Below are 7,227 nucleotides of genomic sequence, written 5' to 3'. Positions count from 1 at the left end.
GGTTATGATCGGCGCGAATTTCGACCTCCGCCCCAAATAGCCACGTTTCCAACAAAACCGGGTTGGGGGAGCAGTACGTTTTTTACTGAGAAATGCCACCGGGTACTTTTTCCCATTATCTGCACTTTGGGCAATGACATGCCCCTATCGCTCTATCAGATGCGTCAGTGGACGGAACGAAGAGCTGGCTGGCATCTGGCGCTCTCATAACTGGAACATTCGGCCAGTAAAACGAATTCTTAATTAGCTGTTGCGTTTTCTTTCCAGCAAAATGCCCGCCAGCTGGTTTGTCATGGGCTAATTCTAACACTGTCGTCAGCCTGTTTTCCGGTAAAACTAACTGCTTCACAGTTCTGCCATTTATATTTTCTTTATGGAACAGCATTCCATCAACCACTTGCATTCCATGAGTCCCTTTTTTCGCCTGTAGCCAGAGTGGCTTCAGCGACTCGTTCTTCTGTTCTGTTCGAAACTGAAGGCAACTTTCTGATTTTATTTTGTGTACGTCACTTCGCTCGTCCTCAGACTCTACAGTCCCGTTTTCTCCCTGCGACTGTGTGCTCACCAGACATGCCTCTATCACAGGACCTTCCTTCAAGACTGCAGCTTCACCAGGAAGATCTACCTGATCTGCCAAGGGCATTTCCTGTTCTACTTCTCTTAAAGCTACTAAATCCTCAGGTGTGAGTAGTGCGTCAACTTCTTCGGCAAGATGCTCGGTTACAGCACAGAGCAGTAAAGTATCCACTCCAGTATCAAGTGCATTGCTACCAAGTCGAAACGGGACATACATGAGATCGGCTTCCACCTCGTGGCCGAAAGCGCCCTTCAACCGAACCTTTTTCTTTTGATTATCATCCAAAATGGTGGCCATGGACCTTCGAACAACTGTAATGTCTGCACCCGAATGAATCCTGGCATTCAAGTATTTGTCTCCTGAGCGGAGTTGCACAAATCGTTCTCCGTCAAGCACTTGGTGTTGTTCAGCTAGCGGTACTAGTTTATCATGCACCTCGAATGTTTGCTCAGCGTGTTCGCATTCTAAAAATGTTTTTACTCGTGCCCTTAGCTTAGGATTGGTCTCAGGGCAATTTCTTGCCAGGTGGCCCTGTTCCCCACAAGCGAAACAGCGTCGAGTGTCGCCGACATGCTCGGTATGCCCTCTCTCTTTCGGATGCGTCACCGACTCGCTCTCACCAAAGTCTCGAGTAGTGTCTGTCTTGTAGGGTTTTGGGACCCTTTGTGCATTACTCTCCTGATGGCATTCAGCCAGCTTAGGTATCGCTTCGGGACGCAGCCACTCCCCCGTTTCGTTCAGGGCAACATACGCTTTTGTTTCATTGGGGAGAGACTCCTTCAACCTATTCGCGACAACTAGTTGCAACAAGTCATCGCAAGTTTCTACTTTTCTACTGTTCAGATAATAACTGAAGTAGCTATTAAGTCTACCAGCGAACTGGCTCCACGACTTCTCGCAATTTTCCTGCCGTATTGAACAGTCGTTTATATTCGTTTGGAGACAATCTTAGCTCACGTAAAATTCGTTCTTTTATTTGAGCGTAAGATGGCAGTTCCTTTATGCCACTGCACATAATCACTGACCTTACCCTGTCAGCTATATACGGCATTATCAGAACCGTTTTTATCTCGTCAGGAACCTGAAAGTATCGAAATATGACTTCTACCGCCTCGAACCAGCCAGGCACTAAGGTTTTGTCCCCGGGCATCCGGCTGAGCACATTACTCAAGAGTGCTGCACAGTGGGCGACCCCAGATACTGGTTGTAATGCCAGCCCCCCATTGGCACCACCGCCATTCTTTCTCTGCAATTTTTGGAGCTCAATTTGCGCCCGTATTTGTTCGAGCTTTATTTTTTCAATTTCCAACCGAGTGTTCATCACTTCAGAATACGTTCTCCCCTCATCTTCTGATGCGTCGTCAGGCTCCTTAAGTTTATCAGGCATTTTACCCTCCCCTTTGCCCGACTCAAAGTTCTTCGGCATTGCTCCAGTGATCGTTCAACCCAAATAGACAAGCATATGCGCTCACCGATTCAGGTTGACCAGCTCTTCGTCGTCGATGGGCAGTCGGAGGCACTGGCAGCAGAAATGCCTAGCAGGAATGTCTCAGGCTCCGTGCACCACTGAAGTCCACATTCTACCGTTTTCTGGAAGTAGTTCCTGTCTCTGCCGAAGAATGTTAAGTCTTGTTTTCCGCCACTGGTTCTTGCGCCGAGGCTGCGTCATGCAGCGTTCATCCCACCGGTCACATCAAGCGCTTGTCTGGCGCCCGGTTGCATGGTCGCCGAAGAGCCGAGTTTGCGTGATGTCAGCACCGTCCGTGCTGTGCTCCGGACTCGCCGCTCCGTCGCAAATGGTAGACGAAAAGCGTGGCTTGCTCGAAATGGCAACGTCCGTGCGGTATGTCGGACCCACCGCTCCGTTGCTTATGGCCTGCAAAAATCCGGGCTTGCTTGAACTCGGCGACGTCCGAGTTGTGTTGGAGCTGGTCGCTCACCCCAAGGTTCCGTAGCTGAGCTCCCGCTGTCGGCTGCTCCAGTCACGGCTTGTGGTTTGGGCGCCGCGAGACCCGGGAAGGCAGGGAGCCAGCCTTTGGGGGAAAAGCGCTTCATTCGAGCTCCAAGTGTTGCTTGACCCAGCTCCAGCCCAGAACTGCCCGTCTCATCGATTCTTCCTTCCGTCATCACGTCGCCTTTCCTCAACGCGCCAATCAGCGCACACCACAGGTAACGCAAATATAACAATCACACAACCCGATAACCCGTCGGCGACGGCGCTGAATCTGCTGCCTCATGCATGCCGCATGCATGACAGCTTTGTTGACCTCCCCTGAGTTCAGAAACATATGCCTACTTGGAAACTAGACAAAGCCGTCTGGGAAAGTTTTAGTCAAGTTGCTATATTCAAGGCTTCACTATCTGCCATTCTGTCCCCTGAGGAGGCTAGGACGTCTGGTATTAAACAGATAATTAATGCCGCCGATCAGTCTATCTCCCATACCTCCGGTAATTTACCAAAGAAACGCAAGCCGTGGTGCAACGAAGACTGTTCTACCACCACTACCAAACAAAATCGAGCAGGGAAAGTTTTCCGGTGGTAGACAGATGTGAAGACCAAGGTTAACTTTAAAAGGCGCAAAGCGCAAGCCCGCTAGACAGGAAAGCTGGCAAACAAGACATCTTGGATTTGATATCTCTCCTCTGTAATTACTTTTTTTGTACGGTTAAAGATGCTTGGGATTGCCTACGCAAACATCAAAGGCGACTACCGATGTTTTACCGTTCCTGTATAAAACTTCCCCCTGGGGTTTGTCAAAGATGTTGCCAATGTTCTCGTTCAGCGTTTCCAAGGTGAATTCAGCGATAGTATTCATAGTGCATATTTATAACAATTTAAATTTGGCACAGGAAGTAGCTCTATTCCAATGTTGGCTACAAACTCGGTGCCATATAATGCGTCCTTTGGGAAGTGCGAGCTAAAGCAAGCTTATGATTGAATTATATAACTAAACCCCCACGTCTGGGACAAAATGGGACGGACAAACACAAGGTGTCCAACACAGCTGAAATTTATTTGACAACAAAAGGGCTTAAATAGGAATCATATCCTACAAAAAACAGTAGTGAGGAGAGAGAGCGAGAGAGAGAGAACTAGGGAATCTTGTGCCAAATGCAGTACAGAAAACTATACCTTTACAACAAAACTGAGAAGCAGTTACGTCTATTATACAACACACAAAAAAGACAAACATTTTTCGACACTGTTTACACCGGCAGTGCCTCCAAAACAACTAAAAAGAAAGATGTTTCAAGGATCATTCAAAACGTACACTTTTCTGGTGAAAGCCGGAACTCTACAAAAGGAAGGACGCGAAAACCAAACGACGAGGAACCCTACACAAAGGGAACTGATATTGATAAAACTTGAAATCGGGTAAAATCAACCAAAACCTCCTAGGCCACAACGAAATGCTTGTTCTTATGCGCAAAGGCACCAAATTTGTAGGAATTAACGCTCCTTTAGCCACTTGACTGTTTTGTTCGCTGAGAGAGACAATCAGTCTGTTGCTACAGATATCTTACAAAATGTAGTGAGGACACTGACGCTCCTATGGTCATCGTTCACGCATTTTAAAAACTAGACGTGAAGGATGCTGATAGTTTCCAGTTTTATATTTAGGGTGCTAAGTATCTATAATTTACCGGATGTTTCATGCACTCCGAGAATATTTCTATTGGTTTTAGCTAACATTCATCGTCCCATATATATTTTGCCGGAATACATCCAAGTTTCTTCCGGCTTTTCTAATCCAGCACCGTGTGGCCATTAACGCGCCATGCTCTCCCAATTTTTTTTCCATAGTGAACGCATTATGTTAATTGCAAGTATCTTTGCTGGAGAGTTGTTTGCAGCATCGTTAGCAGACGATTGCATTAGACTGAAGAAAATGAAAAGGTAGAATATATTTGTAGACTTGCACTGTGTAATTACTGCAATTATCTCCCTGAAAGACACCAAAAATACGCTCATAGCGCTTGTGCGTGTCAAGATTAATAGAACGTTGCGAAACGGATGCTGCATTGCATTTTGTTGGTTTCCAAGTCACGTGAGTATATTAAGTCACAAAAAAGCTGATGGGCTCGTGTCATCCTCCAGGGCCGGTTTGCTGATCTTGCGGCCGCGGCTGCGGATGCGGCCAAGAGGGATTTTTCTGTCACGTGACCAGCTCCATGGGGACAAGGAAGTACCTAGCGTCCCTGCCTAATGGCGGACAAATCCGTATCGCTTCAAGCACAAAAGCCTAATTTCGCTCGCAGAAACTGATTGGCGGGACTTTCAAATGGAGTCCAATTGACCGCCCTCTTATACTGTAGGAGCGGCAGATAAAGTTACGGCCAGGAAGGGTGAAAATGAGCCAAAATAAAGAAAAAAACACTCGAGATGAAAGTGGTGGCAGAATATTTATATACCTCCGCCAGCGCCGGTGTCTCGTGCCTTCTACTGTGGTCGAGAGGTTAGAGCGCCGGTACTTTCCGTCGCGGCGTGAAAGTCCCGGGTTCAAATCGCGTCAGTAACCCTCTTTTTTTTCTACTTGACTGCACTCCCACTAAGAATGTAGACAAGGCCATATGAGCTCTATAAAATCATTGGGCGGGTAGTTCTGACTCACTAGTTCGTTGTTCATGACCTCGGAAGAGCGCATACATGTCCCTGGCTTCCTTTACCAACTTCCGCCACGCCTTCTGCATCTGCCGTACACTCCGCGGAAAGTTGAAAATATCTTCCCATGCCAGTCTCTTCGTTCGCCAGGTAACTGTGCTGCTGAATTTCTTTAGAATTTGTTGGTTCCGTTTTCCAACTGCTCTAATTATTTCCATTTGTTGATCCAAAGTCATTTTAGGTGTTTGCGTTAGAGAGAGAGACTGCGATGTCGACGCCTGATTCATTTTTGCATTCGGTTGCGATCGTCTGCTATTCTAACTAAAATTCAACAAGTAATGTGCTAATTCTACAAAACGACTGCAACAACAAAATGTAAAGGGTAAAAATATACCTTTTATCACATTCCATGCAAGTAAAAGTTTGATTTCTTTTATTTTGGTTTTACCACTTTCTCAGACGTTTGACTTGCCGCCTCGCCTGTAGGATTTCGCTCAATCAATGCATCCACAGCTGCTATTCTTTTTTTTTTTCTTTTTGCTTATTTTGTGAAAGTTTCTTTTTTTTTTAATTGTCACAACTGCAGTTTTTATTAGTACTAAACGGACGTCTCATGTTATTAAAAGGAGTCGTAGCAAGAGTGTTGTATATTTAAGAACACATAAAATTGTAGTTGCTGGGGAGAGGATGCTTGTTTCGGCTCCGCTTGTATGAAAGCCACATCGATGTTGTTACCTTGGTTTCCGTTTAATGAACACTATGAAATGATTGTATTAGCGCGTTAACTTGCCTCGATCTTCTTTTTTTTTTTTTTTCTTACCGATGTTTCGATTGAACAGGTGGAACTAACAGTAAACACCGTGTAAGGCGCAGTAGTGCAAGTGGATGGTTCGTAAAAAGGATCACAGTTAAGAAGTAAGACACGCGCAAAATACAAAAAAGAGGTTCCTGGCGGGATTTGAACCCTGAACTTTCACGCCGTGACCATAAGTACCGGCGCTCTAACCTCTCGGCCACAGTAGAGACGCGAAACGCCGACGCTGGCGGAGGTATACAAATATTCTGCCACCGTTTTCATCTCGAGTGGTTTTTTCTTTGTATTGGCTCATTTTCACCCTTCCTGGCCGTAATTTTATCTGTCACTCCTCAGTATAAGGAGGCGGTCGATTGGACTCCAGTTGAAAGTCCCTGCAGTCAGTTTCTGCGAGCGAAATTAGGCTTTTGTGCTTGAAGCTATGGCATTGATGAAATAGTACTAAGGGAGGTAAGCGACTTCAAATATTTAGGTAATATTTTTACTTCCAAGCTTAAATGGGATAGGCACGTCGACTATATTTGCTCCCGCGCCCTCAGAAAATTCGGCTATGTTAAACGCACGTTAAAAAAATCGTCTAAAGAGGTAAAATTAACCGCTTTTAAAACTCTCGTGAGGCCGATTTTGGAGTACGGTTCAGTGGTCTGGGACGTTCATTTAAAAAAGGACATTAATCTCATTGACTCTGTTCAGGCTAAGGCTATACGATTTATTTCCAATCGATATGATCGACACTTTTCACCTTCATCCGCTTTGCCAACATTAGGGCTAGAATCTTTATCGTTAAGGCGAACTATCGAGCGATTGAAGTTGTTATATAGAATTGTTAATAATGAAAGTGGCATTGAATGTATGAAGTATATTTCCTTCTCATATATTTCGCGCACTAGGCGCTACCATCCCTTAAATATTGTACCCTTTCGTTCTCACGTAAACTGTTTCAAAAATTCCTTTTTTTCCGCGCACTGTTGAGCTGTGGAATAGTATTGACGGTTCTACGCGTATGCTCCAGTACGACGACTTTGTTAGAAAACTCGCGAAAGTTGACTTCCTTTGATGTTTGGTGTTTTTGGCGAATCATTATGTCGTTGAATAAGTTCTCGTTTATTGTTCTCTCTACTCATGTTTTTAGTTGTGTAATCCACTCCTGCAATGACCTCAACTGAGGTCGCAGTGTACATAAATAAAATAATGAAGCGATCCGGATTTCTCCGCCATTAGGCAGGGACGCTG

This window comes from Ixodes scapularis, unplaced genomic scaffold (assembly GCF_016920785.2).
Source record: "Ixodes scapularis isolate PalLabHiFi unplaced genomic scaffold, ASM1692078v2 ptg001164l_1__unscaffolded, whole genome shotgun sequence".
In the NCBI taxonomy this organism is placed as follows: Eukaryota; Metazoa; Arthropoda; class Arachnida; order Ixodida; family Ixodidae; genus Ixodes; species Ixodes scapularis.
This window is presented reverse-complemented; position numbering follows the sequence as displayed.